Source organism: Bubalus bubalis, chromosome 5 (assembly GCF_019923935.1).
Source record: "Bubalus bubalis isolate 160015118507 breed Murrah chromosome 5, NDDB_SH_1, whole genome shotgun sequence".
NCBI lineage: Eukaryota > Metazoa > Chordata > Mammalia > Artiodactyla > Bovidae > Bubalus > Bubalus bubalis.
Window position 1 is genome coordinate 21,715,333 of NC_059161.1, and position 21,614 is coordinate 21,736,946.

The following is a 21,614-nucleotide window of genomic DNA, read 5'->3' on the forward strand; positions in this document are numbered from 1 at the left end:
CCTGTTAGGGAGAATTACCATAATCACTAACGGGTAGTTAGGGACAATGTTCCAGTTTAAAGACTTTCATGGGCCGTGAAAACTAGCACGTAAATAATAATTTATCAGCCAGTCACATAGAGGATGCCACATGGAATGACATTTCCAGCACTTCAAAATGCACAGAAGCCATATATCATAATGGGACATAAAAGTTACGTGCGAACAGGCTGTAAAACAACAACTGTTTACCTCAGTGAAGGTTTTATTTACATGCCCTCCAGCATGTAAATAAAAGACACTTAAATGTGCTTCATATGGGGCTGAGGATCACAGCTTCCAGCAGAGCCTGGGTTAAGCGGGGATGCTTTGGGTACACACACACATTGCAGCGTGATTTCAGAGGCTCTGGTAAAGGTCTCTCTAGCTCCCTCCAAAACTCACTTTGCCTGCTTGATGCTTAAAAAAAATCTCTTGGAATCAAAGCTTTATAATTACAGAAAATTTAATTTGACAAGTTCAACATTGGATTCAATGTGAAATAACATGGAATACACAAATAGCCAACATTTATAGCACTCTGTTCTTTATTGAGCACTTCCACATGCAGAACCTTCTTTATGCTCCAACACTCCAGTAGGTTGAATCATTGCCCCCAGTTATGAGCCGGGACCTGTAACTTAGAGAAGTTCAATGATTTGTCCAAGGACACATGCGAGTCCCGTCAGGGCTGGGACTTGAATCTGGTGTTTCTGAAGTTGTCTCCTTAGTGCACTTTCCACAAGAGCAGGCTCTTATATGAAATACCCTACAGAGGAAGTCCTTGACTTAAATTTATATCACCCTGAGAGCCAGTTTTTAAAGGTAGGGATGCAGATGAGAGAGTTGGGTCAGCGGTCTTCCTAGGCCCTGCTCAGCTGGGGCAGGCCTGGAGGTCCCCTCCTCTGTGATGCCCTCTGCCCGCTTGCCCTGCCCCAGCTGATGGGTGAGTGTACACACACTTCCTTTAAGCTCCACCGAGTTGATCCCATTCCACACTTGCATTCCCTGCTGGGATTGGAGCTCTGTTCTGATTCCTAGTCTCCTTGGCCAAAGTCCTAGAAACTTGCTACCTCCTTGCTGGTTCTCTGTCTCTCTGCTCCCACCCTCAGCTGAGGTTTTGTTCCTCTGCACAGACTTGTCAGGACTGGCTGCTGATTGTAGTTTTCTCTGACTATTGTAGGAACTGCCAGTTGTTCATTATTCCTTCGTTCATTGAACACATTTTTATAGAGCACCCAGGACAGACAAGATACAGTTCAGAGTCAATTCTTCTCAGTTCTCAAGGTAACCCCAATGAAGCAGGAGCTTGCCACATACCTTTCGAGACTGTGTGTGTGTATTAAGTTGCCTCAGTCATGTCTGACTCCCTGCGACCCCATGGACTATAGCCTGCCAGGCTCCTCTGTCCACGGGATTCTCCAGGCAAGAATACTAGAGTGGGTTGCCAGGCCCTCCTCCAGATCTTTAGAGATTATGTAAGTGTTATTGTTGACTAGCTCACCAGATGCCTTAAAGCTGGGTCTTTTTCCTCTAAGTCTCTGATCATCTACTGTCAGCCAGAAGAACTGATGGCTTAGTGGGGGCACTGAAGGGGCAGGAGGTGAGTCTGGATCATGGTTGGGGTCAGAACATGGGAAATGGGTTCCAGGAGACCTTTAAGACACCATGGAAATTAAAAAAAATTTTTTATCAGAGTACAGTTGCTTTAACCCACTCCGGTATTCTTGCCTGGGAAATCCCATGGACAGAGGAGCCTGGCAGGCTACAGTCCATGGCGTTGAAAAGAGTCAGACACGACTGAGTGACTGAGCACAGCACACACACATAGCTGCTTGAAAATGTTAGCTTTTGCTGTGCAATGAAGTGAATCAGCTGTATGTATACATATACCTCTCCCTCTTGGGCCTCCCTCCCATTTTCCCTCCCACCTCCCACCCCTGTAGATCACCACAGAGCAGTGAGCTGGGCTTCCTGTTCTATATAGCAAGACAGCATAGGAATTTCACAGTATCAACAAGGTCTGGCTGGGCCTGGCTCCAGGTGAGTCTGTGAGTGCTCTGCTGAGTGACAGTCAATGAGCCACAGAGGAAGTGGGATAATTTTTAGAAAAGGGTGACAAGGAACGACCTTCAGCATCTTTGTTTAATAACATTACCTTCACAAGCTGCAATCCTTTAGTTTCACAGATACCAGTGGCAAGACTTGAATGAATTTTATCTGAATTTCTGCTTTATTTATTTCCCCGCTAGCTTCATTTCTAAAATCACCTTTGCTGAATGACAACTCAATCAATTCAATAATATGCAATTTTACACAGTAGGAACCTATTCCCATACCCCCCTTCATATTTAAAATTGTCGGCTGCTTCCTTGAATAGCCTATGTGTGTTTCAAAGCCAAGTTATTTTCATCTCCAGACCCCTGAGGGGGAATGACACTGTGAGATGGACAGAGTCCTGACTTGAGGTTGAAGATGCTCCCCTCTTCCCTTTCTTTTTTCACATGCATCTCTCGTTCATCACAGCCTGAGCTGCCAGCTCACGTTCAATTTCCCATCAGTTCAGTTGTGTTAAGGAATCATTGGCTTGATGGGCTTCATTTTAGAAGCTTTCTGAGATGCTTGGCTTTTTCTTACTTTGTTTCCCATGCTTTTTGGAATCTTGCCAGAGTAAATGAAGGTAAAATGAACGTGTATATTTTGGCTTTGTTTTCCAGGGCCGGGTAAAGTGATGGACAGGATTATATTACTAGAGGAATTAAGGAGGAGATGGGCTGCACACATTGGTTGATCCACAGAGTCTGTGAGTAATGAACTGGAAAAAAAAAGCTGCTGATTGAAAATCTGAATCATTAAAAGCTTTGAAATCAACAGCTTCTCTTAGAATTTCAATCTTCTGTGATTTGCTTAGAGTCAGTGCGGCAATGGTCTGAGCCATAGGCCACATTGTCTATCACAGTGAGCAGGGTTTGCTCAGGGCCTCTGTTGTTTCAGAGATTAAATACTTAAAAAAGCTACAGTAACTCTTCTAGGGCACTGGCGTGGTCATCATGGTATAGTACTCCCTGGACTTTCATTGATTTAGAATTCACATTTTCCATTATTTGTAAATGACCCTCCAGGTTCAAAATATAATTTGTATTCTTATTGAAGCATGAATCAGAATTGCGCTTGCTGGCTGGGGTGCTGGGGTGCAGTGGTGGATTGCATGGCTGGCCTAATGCTTTGCCCTCGCCGCTCAAGGAAAAAACGTTTTTCACTTTTTGTATATACATATCATGGAGGAAATGATGTGATATAGTGGTTCTTTGTGAATTGAGGGGATTCATAGGGATATTGGAAAGAATTACTCATGAGTGTCAGGCTGTACTGTCGGTATGTCTTATTGTAATGAGATCAAGTACAGCAATGCTTTTCTCATCTGTGAATGACTTATCTGGACATTAAGAAATAACTTATTTTGTAATCAGCCTGTAAAGAAACGGGCTGCTGAGAAGACAATATAGATGTTCCCACATCCATCCACACTAAAACGCATGCTCTTAACTCAAAGATGATCTCCTCAAGCCCTCATTCAGGACTGCCCTCTGCCCTTTTTGATTTAGATTTGTCTTCAGGTGCAAAGAGTTGAACCTAAGATGCTCATGGCATCTGTGTCTTCTTTGTGGCTCACATGGGCTCGTTTATTGCAGTATTTTCCATCTACATACCTATGCCTGTTATCTCCTTCATATCTAGTAAACATGCAACATTCATACTCATATGTTTAGAGTATGTTATGAAATGTATGACATTTAGATTTATATAACAGTATTTCAGTGTATTTTTTTTCTTTTTACTCTTTTATTTACAGCATAATTTTTCAGAATTTATCCATGTTGGTGAATGTGCTTGTGGTTAATTCTCCAGCTGCATTGTGTTCCAGAGTATGTGTCCACTCTGTTTTGCTCACAGGACCAGATATAGATGCCATGGTTGGCTCAATGCTTTGCTGCCACAGTGCTGTGAAGACCATCCTTTTCTATGCCTGTGTATGGTCCTGGGTAAGTGTTCCTGGGTGGTAGCACCAGAGTCAGATTATAGGTTATAATAGAGGGGTAACTGAACACTTCTCCAGATGACTGTTCTACTTTTTTGTTCTATAGGAGTGAACTAGACTTCCTGTATCTCCACATTCTCATCCATATAAATTAGCATATTTCTGGGTATTATTAATACAGAGCATCTCATCATATATTTATTAGTCATTTGGATTTGTCCTTCTGGGAATTGTGTAATCATATCCTCGTCCATTTTACTATTGGGATTCCTGTCTTTCTCATCAATTTGTTGGAATTCCATGTGTGTTTTAGACATTAATTTTTATCAGTTTTAGCTGACGCAATTTTCTTCTGGTATCTTTTGTTGAAGGAAATTACTTTTTATATGACAAGTGTTTTATTTTGGAAGAATTTGAGATTTACAGGAAAGTTGTAAAGATACTGCAGAGTGTTCCCGTATTACCTTCTCCCTAATGTTAGCGTGTTATTTATTTATTTTAAAACTATTTATTTATTTATTTGGCTGCCCCAGGTTTTAGCTGCAGCATTCAAGATCTTATTTGCAGCATACAGGTTCTTTCCGTTGTGGCAGCAGGTCGTATGTAGTTCTCTGACCTGGGATTGAACCCAGGCTCCCTGCATTGGGAGCATGGAGTCTTAGCCACTGGACCACGAGGGGAGTCCCCCGAATGTTAACATAATTTTTGGCATGTTTGTCAAAACCAAGAAATAACACTGGCTTAAGAAGACTAACTAAATCACAGATTTTTTCAGATTCACCATCCTTTTCTTTGATGTCCTTTTGCTGTTCCAGGATCTAATCCAGGATACTGCGTTGCTTTTAGTTGCCATGTCCTGAGGCTCTTTTGATCTGTGCTGGGTTCTCAGTCTTTCCTGGCTTTTCATGACGTTTGATGTTTTGAAGAGTACTGGTCAAGAATTTTGTAGACAGTCTCTCAATTTGGGTTTGACTGCCGTTTTTTTATGATTAGCTTGGGCTTACACATTTTTTTGGAAGAAGACCACAGAAGTAAAGTACATTTCTTATCACATCACATCGAGGGGTACATAATATCAACATGACTTATTACTGGTGACGTAATCTTAAACACTTGGTTAAGGGGATATCAGCCACTTGTCTCCACTGTCAAGTCGAATTTGTTTCCTTTCCATACTCTGTTCTTGGACATGAGTCAGTAGGTTCAGCCCACACTCAAGGGGAGGGGAGTCAAACTTCACCTTCTGGACAAGAAAGTAACTACATATGTTATTTACAATTCTATAAGAAAGAAGAAATCCTTAATTGTAATATAATCAAAAATTGCCAATTTTTCACCATATGGCTTGTGCTTTTGAGATCTTGTTTCCTATCTGAAATACCACAAAGATATTCTTCTATACTTTCTTTACATGCACACACCAATATAATGCTCATTTTTAATATTTAGGTTTTTAATCCATCCAGATTTTACCTTTATGTAAGGTGTGAAATAGGGTCTAAGTTAAAATTTTCTCCTTAGGTTTTTTTTTTTTTAACTCTTTTTCTTAAACTGATTCTTCCCCCACTGATTTATCATGTCAGTTGTCCATATATCCCAATTTCTAACTTGGAACTCTTTGGGCTCTGTTTTGTCCCACTGGTCTATTAGTCTGTTATTGTGCCAGTACATAATAGAGTTATGCTATGGCCTCATAGTATGCCTTCATATCTGGTAGGGCATATGCCTTCGTATCTGGCATTGTGAATTGAATGGTGGCCTCCAAAAAGATATGTCCACATCCAAATCCCTAGAACCTGTGAATGTCACTTTATTTGGGGGGGGAAGTTGTTACATATGTAATTAAATTAAGGTACTTGAGATGGAATGAGCCTGATGACCTGGATAGCTCCTAAACCCATTAGCATGAGACAGAAGAAGGAAAATACAAACACAGAAAGACACAGAAAAGAAGGCTGAGGTGAAGACAAAGACAGAGATTGGAGAGAGATAGCCGCAGCTCAAGGACTGGGAAGCACTGCCTCATCCTGCAGAAGCTAGCAGAGGCCCCGTACTGATTCTACCTTAGAGCTCCCAGAGTAAGTGTGGCTCTGCCAACACCTTTATTTTGGACTTGTGGCCTCCAAAACTGTGAGAGAATGTATTTCTGTTGTTTTAAGCCACCCAGTTTGTGGTACTTTGTTACAGACTCCTCTGTCCATGGGATTTCCCAGGCAGGAATACTGGAGGGGGTTGCCATTCCCTTCTCCCAGACTGAAGCCCTATGCTATGCTATGCTAAGTCACTTCAGTCGTGTCCGACTCTGTGCGACCCCATAGACGGCAGCCCACCAGCCTCCTCCGTCCCTGGGATTCTCCAGGCAAGAACACTGGAGTGGGTTGCCATTCCCTTCCCCCAGACTGAAGCCCTGCTGCTGCTGCTGCTAAGTCGCTTCAGTCGTGTCCGACTCTGCGCAACCCCACAGACGGCAGCCCACCAGGCTCCCCCGTCCCTGGGATTCTCCAGGCAAGAACACTGGAGTGGGTTGCCATTTCCTTCTCCAATGCATGCAAGTGAAAAGTGAAAGTAAAGTCACTTAGTCATGTCCGACTCTGTGCGACCCCATAGACGGCAGCCCACCAGCCTCCCCTGTCCCTGGGATTCTCCAGGCAAGAACACTGGAGTGGGTTGCCATTCCCTTCTCCCAGACTGAAGCCCTAGGAAACTATAAAATACAGTGATTAACTGCTTCAGTCCCTTGTTTTTCAAAATTCTCTTTTATTCATGGATACTTATTTTTTCATTCTCATTTTGAACAGTTTAATGAGATGTTTAAAATAATCCTACTGAAATTTGGTTCATAATTCCATTAAACTTATAAATTAATTTGGGGGAGATTTTCCATCTTTACGTGATTAAATAATCTTATCTTTTAGTTGTGGCAGCAACTATCTAAATCTATTAGCATTGGGTTTTTTTTTCCCCATTAATATGAACTTATATGACCTAAGGGTTTTAAGATTTTCTCTATGAAATTCTCATATATTCTTTGTTATTTCCAAACAACAACAGTTGTGCTTTTCCCTGGCAATCTTCCTGTCTCATTGCACTGGCCAAACATTGAGGGCTATGTAAAGAAGCTGTGGTAATAGTAAGCATTTTTATCTTATTCTGGTGTGAAAAGGAATGCATTGAAAACATATTGATTACATGTGAGGTTTCCTGTGGGTGTTTTGGTAGACTGACTTTCTTCTTTAGCAACTTAAGGAATTTTTTTCTATTCCTGATCCAAGGGGTTGGGAAAATAGCCCGCACATCTTGATAGGAGCAGATGCAAAGTTATACTACAAAGGTCCTGGACAAAGTGATGAGTGGACAATTGTGACCATTTTTGTGCTTTCACTTCCACAGGGTAAGTTACTAGCTGTATCTTGCATAGAGAATTTCTGGATGAAAGCCAGGTGGGGAGTTAGGGACTTCTTAGTTATGAGAGAAGAATCCATGACTTAGAGGTCGGTGTTGATGAAATGAAGCTTTTAATTTAAAAAAATTGAAACAGGGACAAAAAAGGGGCGGAATACTGAAAAAAACCACCAGTAATGTTTGGTGAAATTTTTCTTTTTTCTTCTTTGGCCATGTGGAATGGGAGATCTTAGTTCCCCAACCAGGGATCAAACCCATGCCCCTGCAGTGGAAGTGTAGCGTCTCAACCACTGGACTGCCAGGGAAGTCCCCAAGATTTTTTTTAAAAAGTGAATTCCCAATAGGTACAACCATCAACTTGATCACAAATTCATCAGCAAATATTTGTTGTCATTATGATAGACCAAGCACTGTCATAGTGACTGGAGGAGAACAAAAAATAAGACAGTTTGCCCTCAAAACACTTTCAGTTTATTAGGATTAGAAAGATACCGCAGGCCCTCAAAGAGGGCCAATAATACAAGATAAAATGTAAGAGACTTGAAAAGACAGGCTCAAAGAGATGGTAATAATGCATTCATCTCTTTCAAGAGATTAAAAATTTGAATATATCTTCAATAATACAATAAAAACCAGTGGAGGAGATTCACTTTTCATAACTAGGCCACAAAAGTATTTGAATTCCAAAAGCAAGAGATGTTTATATTAAAATTTCTTCACAAATGACACCCTACTAAGTACATTTCCTAGAGATTTGAAAGAATTAGTGTAACTTTGAAAATAGCTTCCCACAGTCTGACTCTGTGAATTAAATGTAGGAGACGTGAACAGGTTTCCATATCTGTATTCGAGTCTCTCCACTTACAAACCACTAATAACAAAACTAACTTGAAGCATGTGTTGACACGAGAATTGGCTAGTAGAAACCACTGTGGAAATCTTAAGTTGCTGTGGAACTAGGTTAATAATGGGCGTTGGCTTGCCTCCAGTTGCTTCTGAAAGGGAAAAGGAGTTCGATGGCAGTTGAATGACCATTTAACCTGCTATTCAGGCAGCTTGGCTGGCAGGATGCCTGGTGATAAACAGAAGAAGAAAATTTACAGAAGACAAAAGTAGGAGCTGAAAAGAGATCAGATACCCTGCTTCTCATCCTGGGCACTGCAGGCTTTCTGAACAGGACAAGTCTTTGTTGTACAGAACTGATGTGTTGAGGGAGTTTGGCATCTCCTCTGGTTGAACATAAGTGAGGGTTCCCCAGTGGCTCAGTGGTAAAGAATCCACCTGCCATTTCAGGAGACATGAGAGACATGGATTCGATCCCTGGGTCAGGAAGATCTCCTGGAAAATGAAACAGCAACTCACTCTAGTATTTTTGCTGGGAAATCCCATGGACAGAGGAGCCTGGTGAGCTACTGTCTATGGGGTTGCAAAAAGTTGTACATGCCTGAGCGACTGAGCACACACACACTCTGAACATCACTGAGACAGAGAGCTAGGAGCCCTTAGGAAACAATGTTGCCAGGGGGTTTAGAGGGAGCAGAGTCTGAAGATGCCAGTTAATGGAGAAACTGAAAGATTTAAAGAGTGGCAGCCATACTGTAGTATTTGAGGGGATTTCAGTCAAGTTAATCCATTTTGCGCAGGGCTTCCACACTATTCTCTTTTTCTTTTGGCCATACCTTATGGCTTGTAGGATTTTAGCACCCCAACCAAAGATTAAACCTGGGGTCACGGCAGTGAAAGACCTAATCAACCACCAGGCCACCAGGGAACTCTCCAGACTATTTTCAAAAATTTGCTTTCATCACATCATGACTCTGTTCTAAAGCCTGAGATGACTCACTATGGCTTACAAATGTAGAACATATTCCCAGGCTTAACATTTGCCTTCTCTCCAAAACTCATCTTCAACACCCATCTTCCATTATCTTAAGTGGACTTTCCCTGTTCTAGTTAACAGAGCCCGACAACAGAATTTTGAAAGGTACAGAATGATCAAGATGGAAAATAAATTAATGTTGGTCTCGTGTTTCCAGTGGGGTTCAATACCAAAGCTTGTCTCTGTTGCTCTGAAGTTGCTATTTGTTAACAATAGCATTCTCCTGTTGCAGGAGTTACCTTTCCCTTTTCAGTTTCCTGATTTAAAATCAGCTCTCCAGTGTTGTTCTGATCACAGTCTTTCTATCTTGACCACAGACATTTGTCCTATACCTAAGTCTTTGCTTCTGTGTATTTCTCCACCCCTTTCATCTGTTCTTCTTTATATGAACTGTCATTTCCAGGAGACTGAACTTCAGTAGTAGATACTTCAATTAGATTCAAGGTCTATTGCTACCCACTTCCCCCCAACAACCAATTATCCATTTGAGGCTTCATGGTCAGAAATTATTTTCTTTGTGACCTAGTTGGTATGATAAAATTTTTATTTAGCATTGTCTTAAAATTATCTGTAATGTTGCACAGAAAACCTGTTGTATAAATCCAAATACTCTTAGGATTTCTAGTGCATAAATCAAACTTGATGTTTCATTTATGATAGAAATTTGGGACCCATTCATCTCTGTGTCCTCTCCCTTTTCTTCCTAAGCAGTCCCATAGTTTGGTGACCTAGCCTCCTAAATAATTCTGAAATTAAACAGAAACTCTCAATTCTACTGACAGGTCTTTAGTTCAAATTCTTACCATCTCTCACTTGGATTATTATAAATAATCACGAAATGTTCTCTGCTTCTAGATACTTCTCCCCTGTCCCACCTACCCTCTCACTTCTGCCTAAATTTGACTTTTACCATGTTACTGCTCTGCTAGAACTTTTCAATGTTTCCCCTTTTATTCCAGGATAATATTCAAAAGACTTCAGTCCTTTCATGGTCTAGTACCTGCCCATCTTCCATCTCCTCTCCTACCCCTCCTCCTCAGCCTGTGTGTGTGTGCTCAGGCACGTCCTACTCTTTGTGACCCCACCAACTATAGCCTGCCAGGTTTCTCTGTCCGTGAAGTTCTCTAGGCAAGAATACTGGAGTGGTTGCCACTTGCTGCTCCAGGGAATCTTCATGACCCAGGGATTGAACCCAGATCTCCTGCGTCTCCTGCATCAGTAGGTGGGTTCTTTACCACCATGCCACCTGGGAAGCCCTCTGTACCCTCCAGTAGTGCCAAATGACCATAGTTACAAAAATTGCACTGTATTTTTTATGCTGATATGCTTTTTTGGGGTATTTTATTTTATCAAATCAGTTATTTGGCATGAATCCCCAAAGAGATTCTCCCTGTCTTGGTAAGGTAAGAGAGAAGTAGATTATCATATCCATGTATCTTTTCTTTTGGTGGAGGTAGGAAGGACTGTCATTTTTTATTATTCTCTTTATTATTTCTAACTTTTAATATTAGTTTTATGTGAGTTCTCATACTATTTAAAGAAGTGAAATTACCCCTCTCTTTTCCAGTCTCTCCCTAGAAATTTATAGTTGCTTGTTTTTCTACTAGGTATTATTTCAATTATAGGAATTATACACTAATAACCTTCCTTAGCTTTGGCACTTTTTCTAGCCTGACATTTTCAAAAAGTAATTTTATTGGAGTATAGTTGCTAGTTGCTTTACAGTGTTGTGTTAGTTTTTGCTGTACAGCAAAGAGAGTCGGCTGTAAGTATACATATATTCCCTCTTTTTTGGATTTCCTTCCCATTTAGATCATCACAGTTCCCTGAGCTATGCAGTGAAGTGAAGTGAAATTTGCTGTCGTGTCTGACTTTTTGTGACCCCACTATACAGTCCATGGAACTCTCCAGGCCAGAATACTGGAGTGTGTAGCCTTTCCCTTCTCCAGGGGATCTTCCTGGATTGAACCCAGGTCTCCTGCATTGCAGGCAGATTCTTTACCAGCTGAGCCACAAACGAAACCCAAGAATACTGGAGTAGGTAGCCTATCCCTTCTCCAGGGGATCTTCCCGACCTAGGAATCGAACTGGGGTCTCCTGCATTGCAGGTGGATTCTTTACCAACTGAGCTATGAAGGAAGCCCTGAGCTATGCAGTAGGTTCTCATTAGTTATCTATTTTATAGATAGTATCAGTAATGTATATATGTCAAATCCCAGTCTCCCAATTCATCCTTCACCCTTTCCCCCTCTTGGATCCATACATTTGTTCTCTATGTCTGTGTCTCTATTTCTGTTTTGAAAATAAGATCATCTATACCATTTTTCTCAGAGAAGGCAATGGCACCCCACTCCAGTACTCTTGCCTGGAAAATCCCATGGATGGAGGATCCTGGTGGGCTGCAGTCCATGGGGTTGCTAAGAGTCGGACACAACTGAGCGACTTCACTTTCAATTTTCACTTCCATGCATTGGAGAAGGAAATGGCAACCCACTCCAGTGTTCTTGCCTGGAGAATCCCGGGGACGGGGGAGCCTGGTGGGCTGCTGTCTATGGGGTCGCATAGAGTCGGACATGACTGAGGTAACTTAGCAGCAGCAGCAGCATACCATTTTTCTAGATTCTATATATATGCATTAATATATGATATTTGTTTTTCTCTTTCTGACTTACTTCACTCTGTCTGATGTGGAGTAAGTATGATGAGACCATCTGTATGATTGTCCACGTCTCTGCAACTGACCCAACTTTTTTTTATGCCACTATGCTTTAAAAATGCTATTCTTTTGTTAATGACTACTTACTCGTCAAGATGCCTCTCTGGAGTCACCTTCTCCTGGCAGCATTTCCTGATCTACAGGCTGGGTTGGATGCCTCTTCTGTGTTCTCTACGAGCTCCTCGTGCATTTCTCTGCCTTAGCATATATCACATCGCATTGAAGTGATCTGTCCAGCTGCCTGTCTTCCTGTCTTGACTGTAACCTAAAACCTAGAGTCTGTCTCTGAGTCATCCTTATATCTGCAGCCCCAGTACAATTCGTGGCATAAAACTGACGCTCAGTAAATGTTTTCTGAAAGGTTGAATTCGAATTTGTAAACTTTCTGAGTAAGGCTGAAGAAAAGTGTAAAGTTGAGAAGTACCTGGTAAGTTGAGGTGATACTGACAAGCCAGACATTTCAGGCCAAAAGACATCACTTTTTATGATCTCTCAACAAAGGGTTGGGTCAGATGATTCATCTGACCTCTGACCTTCCCCCTGCTGACCTGAGAGAAGCGAAGGCAGTCTGCTGAGTGAAGCAGATGCAGGATACTCTGAGTGCTGACTTAGTTTCATCAGGAGATGGTGGAGAACAGTGCTTGTTATTGAAGGCTCCAGGGAATCAGTCTTCTCTTGCCTCAGGGTTGGTACTGCTGAAGGCAGTGTGTGTTTGTATGCGTGTGCACCACATGTGGGCACATGGTGGTCATGACAACAAGCAGGATGTTTTGAAGAAGCGCCAGGGTAAACAGGTAGCCATCTTAATCAGCCTGATTGTGAGGCACCTGAGACCTTGATGATGAAAGGCTTTATTAATTCGAACAGCTAATATTTTATCGATTATCTACTGTGTGCCAGGCAATATTCTAAATGTTTTGTGTTCGTTAACTCATTTAATCTTCACAACAACCCCAGGAAGCAGGTCTTCATTTTAGAGACTAGGAAACCAAGGCTCACAGAATTGAAGTGATACACTCAAGATTAGTCAGTTAAGAGATGTTAGGGCCAGGGACAACCCCGGGAGCAGGGCTCAGGAGCCCAGCTCTGGGCTGACTGCCTCGACTCTCTCATCCTGCTGTCGTGTCACGAGCCACAGCCGGTGCTGCCCACATTTTGGGAGCCCAGGTCTGCAGCTGGTCACTAGGGATGACAAGGGGGCATTGATCTTTGAAGGGATGTGGGGAGTCCCACCTGGTGGGCTTTTGGGCACATGGGCAGCTGAGTTGTAGTCTGAGGGAAAGTCTCAATGGGAGCATATGTAGAGCTGTGATCTGTGGGGGGAAGAGCTGTAACCACTGGCCAGACAACAGGCTCCCACTGCACGCTCTAGTCCTGGTTAGAAGCTGGACTGGAGGCTGGTAGAGTGAACCCACCCTATGAGCACCCTTGCAGTGGAACCTGCTGGGGCTGAAGGTGGCAGTGGAGTAATTCAGCAAAGATCAAGAGGCTAAGTGCCAAGATCTGGGCTGGGAATCTACATACATTGACTCTAATACTCACACTGACCCTGCAAGGTGGATATTCACCCTGTTTACCAATAAGGAAACAGTCTCAGGGAGGTTAAGTAAAGAGCCCAACTTGCAGCATTAGTCTGAGCTGAGGTTTGAATCTGTTTCTGCTTGACTCCAAAGCCCATCTTTTTGACCCATGAGTCCTGCCTGTCCTGTATAGTGCCTGCTTTTTTTTCTTTTACTCTTTTCTTTTCCTCATTCTCTCTTCCTTTCTTCCCCTTCCTCCATCCCTTCATTCCTGAACTTCCTTCTGGATCATTAAAGGAGACCCGTGGCCTGTCTACAGGGTGGGGATATTTCCCCTGGATCTGAGGCAGCACGAGAATTGGGAGAATGGTGACCCACCCCATAAAAATTCACTGCTACATTCGATTTTAATCCCTAGGTGTCTGCAGTCAGATTTCACCTCAGATTCTGTCTTTGTCATTTTTCAACCTTTTCACATGCCTGGCAAGTTGGTGTATGAACAAAAGCTGAGTATGCAGCTCAGGGAGGGCCCAGCATTCCCTGTGGGGCTGGAAAGAGGATTCATGGTGCAGCTGTGGGATACACAGCCAGCTGGGGGCTGTGAGGCTCAATTGTGGAGACCCCCTGTGAGTCAGCAAGAGCATGGAATCCTGAAGGCCAAAGGCACTCGTAGCATATTGCTGAGTTGGACAGTGATGAAATCAATATTTTATGTTCTGGAGTCATGTGCTTGTTGAATGGGGTGGAGGAGAGACTGAGAGATAGAAAGTCCTGCAGGAATGGAGACCGTGTGATATGGGGCTGAAATTAGATGATGGAGTGGGGATGGGAAGTCAGGGGCAGATGGAAAAGGCATCAAGATACTACAAAGGAGTAACAGAACGTGCTTGATTGTGGGCAGTGATAGTGCCATGGGATGAGAAGAGTAAAGCATCATAATAGAACTGGGGAAATTAGAAATGGGAGCTCATTTGGGGAGAAAAGGGTTAATTTTAAACAGTTTTTAGCATTTTTTGATTTTTAGGGAGGTATTTTGAAAAGGATTTGGTTGGAAATGCCTCCATTCTTGCAGAGACCATCCTTGTCTTTCAGAAATGTCTTTCAGTAATTTGAGAAATGTGAATCTCTTACCCATCTCTTCAGGACTCCTGAAGACAGAGATAAGCCTTCTGTTTCCAGTGATCATGGGCCGGATGAAGCCAGCTTCAGGATAATAAACCAGGTAATTATATCCATCCTTGCTATGACAATAAGGGTGTCGAGGCAGGCAAAGATTCATCAGAGGCAGCTTTGGTGGCAAGCCCCAGGGAGACTTGAGATAAAGGAACTGATTGTCAGAATCCATCGCTGCAGTGTGGCACCAGGGGGTTGTAATGATGGCCGAGGGCCACATTGTGCCTCCAGAGTAAAGAACTGTAGAGATGAAAAGGAGAAAGACACCTACATCCTTGCATGGTACCTTACCAAGTCTGCATGGATGATCTGGATCAGTAAGTAGAAATGTAGTGCAATAAATATTGAAAGAAACTTCTGTAAACATTCTAGAGGACAATGAAATTAGAAATAATAAGCAGATGGGCTTTTATTCAAGGCAAATCGTGCCAGATGGACTCAGTACCTCCTTCTTTTTTTTTTTTGGATAAAAGTACAAAGTTGGTGGATGAAGGGAAAATGGTACATTTGATGTCTTATGTTTGAAGATAGTTTAAAACATTTGAATCTTCCAAGAAGTCTGATTTGCAGAATTGGCTCAGAATACCTGGAATAGAAGCACATACCTGACAAAAAAAAGCTAGATAAATGCTGCTAATTGGGCAATAGAAAATGCTGGAACTCTGGACTGGTGGGAAAGCCTCAGGAGTGGTCTTTCAAGGGACCATTGAACTTTGGAGCCTGAAGGGACCTTAAAGATTGTCAGTTCCAACCCTCTAAGTATAAGGAAACTCAATCAAAAGGAGACTATGGCTTCACACAACCAAGGCTAGAACAAGGGTGACTTGACAATTAGTTCTGCAGAGTGCCAAGTCTGCTCTCTACCTAGCATCTCTCTTATCTAGGAAAGGAAATCAATATGTTCAAGTACATCCTGAAAGGATTCTAAATACAAAGATGAGATTATTGGACCCCAAGCAAACAAATGTGTATGTGTGTGTTCAGTCACTCAGACATGTCTGACTCTTTGTGATCCCATGGACTGTAGCCCACCAGGCTCCTCTGTCCATGAGATTCTCTAGGCGAGGATACGGAAGTGGGTTGCCATTTCCTCCTCCAGGGGATCTTGCCAAGCCAGGGATCGAACCTGTATCTTCTGTGTCTCCTGCATTGGTAGGTGGATTCTTTACCACTAGTACCACTTGGGTAGCAAAGCCTGAGATACAAATCTGTTTTGTCAAAAGTTTTACTTTCGTTTTAGTTTCAAAGGATTTGTTAAGAAAAGAAACCACTTGTTACACACACAATGAACAATTTCAACATTTAAGAGAGGATTATTTGACTTGATTTCAATATACAGTCTTTAAAAGAAAACAGAAACAGTAGAGAGAGATATTCAGAGAAGGCAATGGCACCCCACTCCAGTACTCTTGCCTGGAAAATCCCATGGACAGAGGAGCCTGGTAGGCTGCAGTTCATGGGGTCACTAAGAGTGGGACACGACTGAGTGACTTCACTTTCACTTTTCACTTTCATGCATTGGAGAAGGCAATGGCAACCCACTCCAGTGTTCTTGCCTGGAGAATTCCAGGGGCGGAGGAGCCTGGTGGGCTTCTGTCTATGGGGTCACACAGAGTCAGACACGACTGAGGTGACTTAGCAGCAGCAGCTGTAGAGAGAGATATTACATCACCAAATTGGGTTGAAACCTACATCTAGACTTGAACAACACTGGGAAGTCCTGAGAAACAGCAATCTGGAGCCCCAAATGGAAGAGGTCCTGGTTGGTACATCCAGCTTACAGGTGAGACTTCACATTGCAGTTTTGGGGCTCCCGCTTATAACCTTAGGCTGTGAATGTCATCATCCATTTGTATGAAAAAAACGCAGCTCTGGTTTTTCTTTAGCCTTTACAGTGCTGTTTCACCTTGTGAATCATAAGATTTTCCAGACCCTGAAAGACTGACCAGGTCCTTGGGGCTCCAGAAATTCCAGGACCCTCTCCGTTTCTTATCTAAAGTGCTGCTTGGCTTGCTGGTAACAATTGGCGTGCTTGCAGGCTGGCACACAGTCCAGCTAAGGTCAGAAGTTAGTCAAAGGCCTGCTCTCCTACTTCTGAAGCCTCAACAAGACTACCTCCATTAAATTTCCCTAACAGGATCACGTCCCCTGAAGAGGGTGGGGGCCTCCAACAAAGTGGAGATGGTAGTTGAGAAACAACTGGGAGGCTTCACTCCAGGCCACACTCCTGAGATCCCGGCATGGCATTCAAGCCACTTTCAGTGGCACCAAGTCATCATTGCTGTGAAGCAACTATTGCCCAAGTGAGGGAATGACAGAAGTTGAGGAGGTTTGGTGACTTGTCCAACTAAGGTCCAACAGCAAGCTTGGAGCAGAGCTAGGATGAAAGTTCCTGTCTTCTGATTATGGTCAGGTTTTCTCTCACCCATGTTTTGCCTTTAGTAAAATTCTGATAGAAGCCTGGTCCTGCCTGACCCTGTTATTCCTCCAGAAAACTCCCTTCTTCCTCTCTTGGGTCCTTTCTCAACTTGTCTTTCTGCCCTTATACAGTTCCTGGATGCCTAGCGTAGCCTTCCTGACTTCACTGAATTTGCCCCATTCTTCATCAGATTGTATTAGTCTCCTTTCCCGTTGCTGCCACGTTCTGAGCTCAGCCTCTGTCACCCTAAAAACGAATTTCCCCCATTGCCTTTACAGGTGATGGTTTCATCTCCCAAGTGTGCTTCCTCGTTTAAAAAACAAAACACACAAGGACATCTAGTGTATTGTTACCTACAGGGAAGGAGCCTGTCTGAGCACCATCGAGTCAATGCCTAAGAAATAGACCCTGCATTTATGAAGAGGACTGTGGGCTGGGAACTTTCCTAGGACCCCTCTCAATAGTTCTTCCTTTCTTATGCAGAGTAACTTATTTCCCCCAAACCCATATCCGAGCACCCTGTCTCTACAAAACAGGGGACCTTGCGATTATAAGGATTAGTCTTTTGGTGGGTGGCAGGTTGAATGGGGAGGGGATGTTAATAAGTAATTTTGCTCCCTTCACACATAATTTTTATTCAGTCAGAGTGTGGAAGAGTTTTTGCAACAGGTAGTGTTTTGTTTGAAAGAAGAGTCATTGTGATTAAAGAAAAAATGTAAGCTTATCTCTATTTCCTCTACTGCTGAAAAATAGCTCCTTGACCTTCACTGGTCCAGACTTTCTGCTTTGGGCAACCCATGGGGCAACACTGTTAAATACAATTCTTGAAATTTTTTTCTAAACCTCTTTCTTTTTTTTTTTTTTTTGATAAAAATATCCTCAATGCATCTGTACTAGGAAGCACTCTACTTACCGTATGCTATGTATTGACTATTTGTTTCTGTTCAATATTCATAGGTTGAAATCCTTACCCTCAAAGTGATGGTATTCAGAGATGGGGCCCTAGTAGGTGATGGGATCTTGAAGGTAGAACCCTCTTCAATGGGATTGCTGCTCTTCTATGGAAGATCCCAGAGTGATTTCCCATCCCTCTGCCATGTGGAGACATAGCCAGAAGGCAATGTCTGTGAACAAGAAACTGGGTTCTTACCAGATACTATTGGCACCTTGGTCTTGAACTTCCTGGCCTTCAGAACTGTGAGAAATAAATTTCTGTTGTTTACAATCCACCCAATCTGTGGTACATTGTTATGGCAGCCTTAACAGACTAAAACCCCATCCGATGACTACAGTATTTTTATTTTATATTTTTTCTTTTACTTACCTTCCATGCAGGGTGCAAAGCCATAAAGAAATGTGCCTTTTCCTCTTCCTCATGGAATGTGAGCTATTGGAAAGAGTAGTGTCTGAGCATCACCAGACTTGTGTTTTTCTCCTGAGTCTTTCACATGGGAGCCTTGGGCATGTGTCTTAACCTCTCTGTGCTGCAGCTGCTCCTGGGTCTGTTGAATTCAGTGCACTATGACCTCCCTGAAGGCAGGAAATATAGCCTATGTTTCTTTATAATGCCTGACACAACAGGAACAAATTTAGTAAACATTTGGGAATCTTACCTCTCAAAGTTGCTGAAACACATCATCACACACATCCATCACTAACAAATAGCCCTCAATACAATGCCAAATACATGCCTTTCATTACTTAATCTAATCACCATGATTCTGCAACACAGTTATTATCACTGTTTTGCAGAGAAGAAAACTGGGATAGAAAGAGATTAAGTGATTTACTTCTTTGCTTAGTTGGTAGCAAAGTCGGAATTTAAACTCAGGTCCACCTGCCTTTGTTCTACTAATCTATAGTCAGGACCTATGCTCCTCATGTAATAACAATACAGTTGCAAAGGACTTTTGACTTTTTAAATGTAACAATCAAGAAGCTTCTTTGCTCTAAGACACAGTAAGAAAAAGCCACAGATTCTGAAAAGGAAGACTGGTGGAGGCGGGAGGCGTGTATATCCCGTCCTTGAATGGTTTTCTCCAGGACAGTCCTTCTGAGGCCCCACCCTCCCCCAGTACTTGACCTGATTGACCCTGGCTGGTGGGCAGTTTCAGGGTTTGCCTCACTTCTGGGTTCAGATGCTCTATTTCTTTCACTCAGCTAGAGACTTTGGTGAAGTTATGGAGCCCTTCTATGTGCCACACGTTGTATGGGCCCTGAGTATACCCTGTGAACACGATGGGGCTTTTCTGTTTCTTTTAGGGACTTACACGCAAGGCAGGCAGCTGGAGAAGTAAACAGGCAGTTTCTTTGAACAGGTGATTATAGAGAGCTGCACAAGTTCATGGGGTCACATAACTCAGCCTCGGGAGCTGGGGAACGCACGAGACAGGAAGTGGCTTCTGTGTGAGGACCACGGGAGGAATGGCAGGCTAGCCTGGGGTAGGACAGAGGGAATAACCTAAACAAATCCCTGGAGGATAGAGAGAGCATTTTACATTTAGAGACTAAAATTTGCATTGTTTTCTTTTGATCCAGAGCCACAGTATTTCAGGAAGAATGCTCCCCCACCCCACACCACGCTCTGGTTTCATTCAGTAACGTCACTGTGCTTGTTTTCCGGCTCTAAGGTCAGACAAACCATCTCCTTCCCCAGTTCCTTCTGGTGGTGTTTACTGGGGTCCAGGCCTCTTAGGACTCCTGGAAGAGGTCATTTTAGTAACTGAAGGGCTCAATGACACACCTGCTTCATATAAAATTCAGCCTCAAAACAAGTAATATTACATCTGAGAGCTGTTAGCGTATTTATCGGGCATATATTTTTCACTCAGTGACAAGTGGGTGCTTAGAAGCAGGTTATGATACTCAGTTTTTACATTGAGTATAAACTGGTTTTTTTTTTGGTGTATAAAATGCATGTAGAACATCCTAAGTGGCTTTTACTCAGTTATCATGTTTCTTCTTAACCTTCCCATGGCTAATAATAAGCAAATCCTATTTTTTCTCTTAAATCTTTCTTTGCAATCCCTCGTTGAAAGTTTGTCTTTTTTCTTTTTTTCTTTTGGTACCTCTTTGATAGGTTTGATTAATGTCTTTAGAAAAAGAAAAGATTAGTTTTTCTTACCCTATAATTAGCATTACTGCAGAGGGAGCCAGAAGCTGGGGCTGGTGAAAGAAAGCCTGGGACCGTGGCTTCATCTCCTGTGAGTGTGACCCCCACCTCCACGGGGAGCCGCAACAATGGGGCAGCCTCACTTGTGTTCAGTCTTCAAGTCTCTCCTCTTACTATTTTTGCAGTTAAAGATAGAAATCCCTCTATTTTCTCATTTGCTAGGAGAGGTCTCTCAAAGCATCCTGCCTATTGTCCCCAAAGCAAATCTACTCACAATGTGAAATATTGCATGTACAACTTTTTCTGGTTTTCTTTTTTTTCTCCCCCCAGGTTTTGCAAAGTAACACTGAAACCAACTTCTGCAGTGGAGTGAATCTGCCCAGGGGATATTTTTTACCCTGAATAACAATAACTCCCCTAAGAGTGGAAGTTGCTTTTTTGCAGAGCTGTATTATTGTTATTTGGGACTGATTGACTGACTGTCAGTCTTTTCTGCCAGAAACAGAAATGCTAATCAAGGCTTCAGCACAATGGGACTGGGGCTCACACGTCTCTACATCTCTCAGATCCACGTGGACAACGGTTTTGCTAAATCTCATTTTTGTAGGTCTTTCTGGAGATGCGGCCTGTAAGAAACTCTAGCAATCTAGAGAATGTTCTAACTGAGCTCATTGTAGTACATTTTTCACCAAATTACATTAGCATACAAAACTTGGATTATTGATTTCTTCTTTACTTGTGGTTTCTGGGCAGAAGTCCAGTTTATAGAAGCAAAGAGAATATGCACACACGAGTTGAGATTCATCTATTTGTTTATTTGTTCTTTATTTTAGAAACCTGGGGCATGATTCAGAGAGGTGGTGTGACTTTGTACTCTTGATTTTCTCTACCTAGCACCTCCATTAGGCTGCACTCAATCCTTCCATGGCACAGGCTTTATATTTTGAATCCAAACTGGAGAGGGAGGAGTAGGCAGGGAACCATTTGCCAGGGACAACAGAATACCTGCCTTTTGCTAAATACCTACTGGATGTCAGGCAGTGATGACCCTGTACTTACAAGATCTCTTCTGGGGTATATCCTTATTTTACAGATAAGGAAATTCAAGCTTACTGAGGTTAAGCGACGTATTTCAGGTCACCTAGAAGCAAGTGCAAGATTAGTGGCTGTTCACTTTAGAAAACAGTCTGCAGTTCCTCAAAAGGGTAAACATAAGAGTTACTGTGTGTGTGCTCAGTCATGCCCAACTCTTTGCAACCCCTTGGACTGTAGCCTGCAAGGCTCCTCTGTCCATGGAATTTTCCAGGCAAGAATACTGGAGCAGGTTGCCATTTTC

At 42.7% G+C, this 21,614-nt stretch overlaps 1 long non-coding RNA gene across 3 annotated transcripts; it reads left to right on the top strand.

Annotated features, from left to right (window-relative positions):
- Positions 1-2,111: 2,111 nt before the first annotated feature.
- Positions 2,112-21,565, top strand: LOC123333653. 3 transcript variants are annotated; one of them, XR_006551088.2, is made up of 4 exons: positions 2,112-2,821; positions 3,973-4,061; positions 14,718-14,796; positions 18,124-18,393. It is a non-coding gene; the product is annotated as an uncharacterized LOC123333653 (long non-coding RNA). The 3 variants fall into 3 exon arrangements; XR_006551087.2 differs by lacking the exons at positions 2,112-2,821; positions 18,124-18,393 and adding an exon at positions 20,609-21,565 and having other exon boundaries at positions 3,275-4,061; XR_006551086.2 differs by lacking the exon at positions 2,112-2,821 and having other exon boundaries at positions 3,275-4,061.
- Positions 21,566-21,614: the final 49 nt, after the last annotated feature.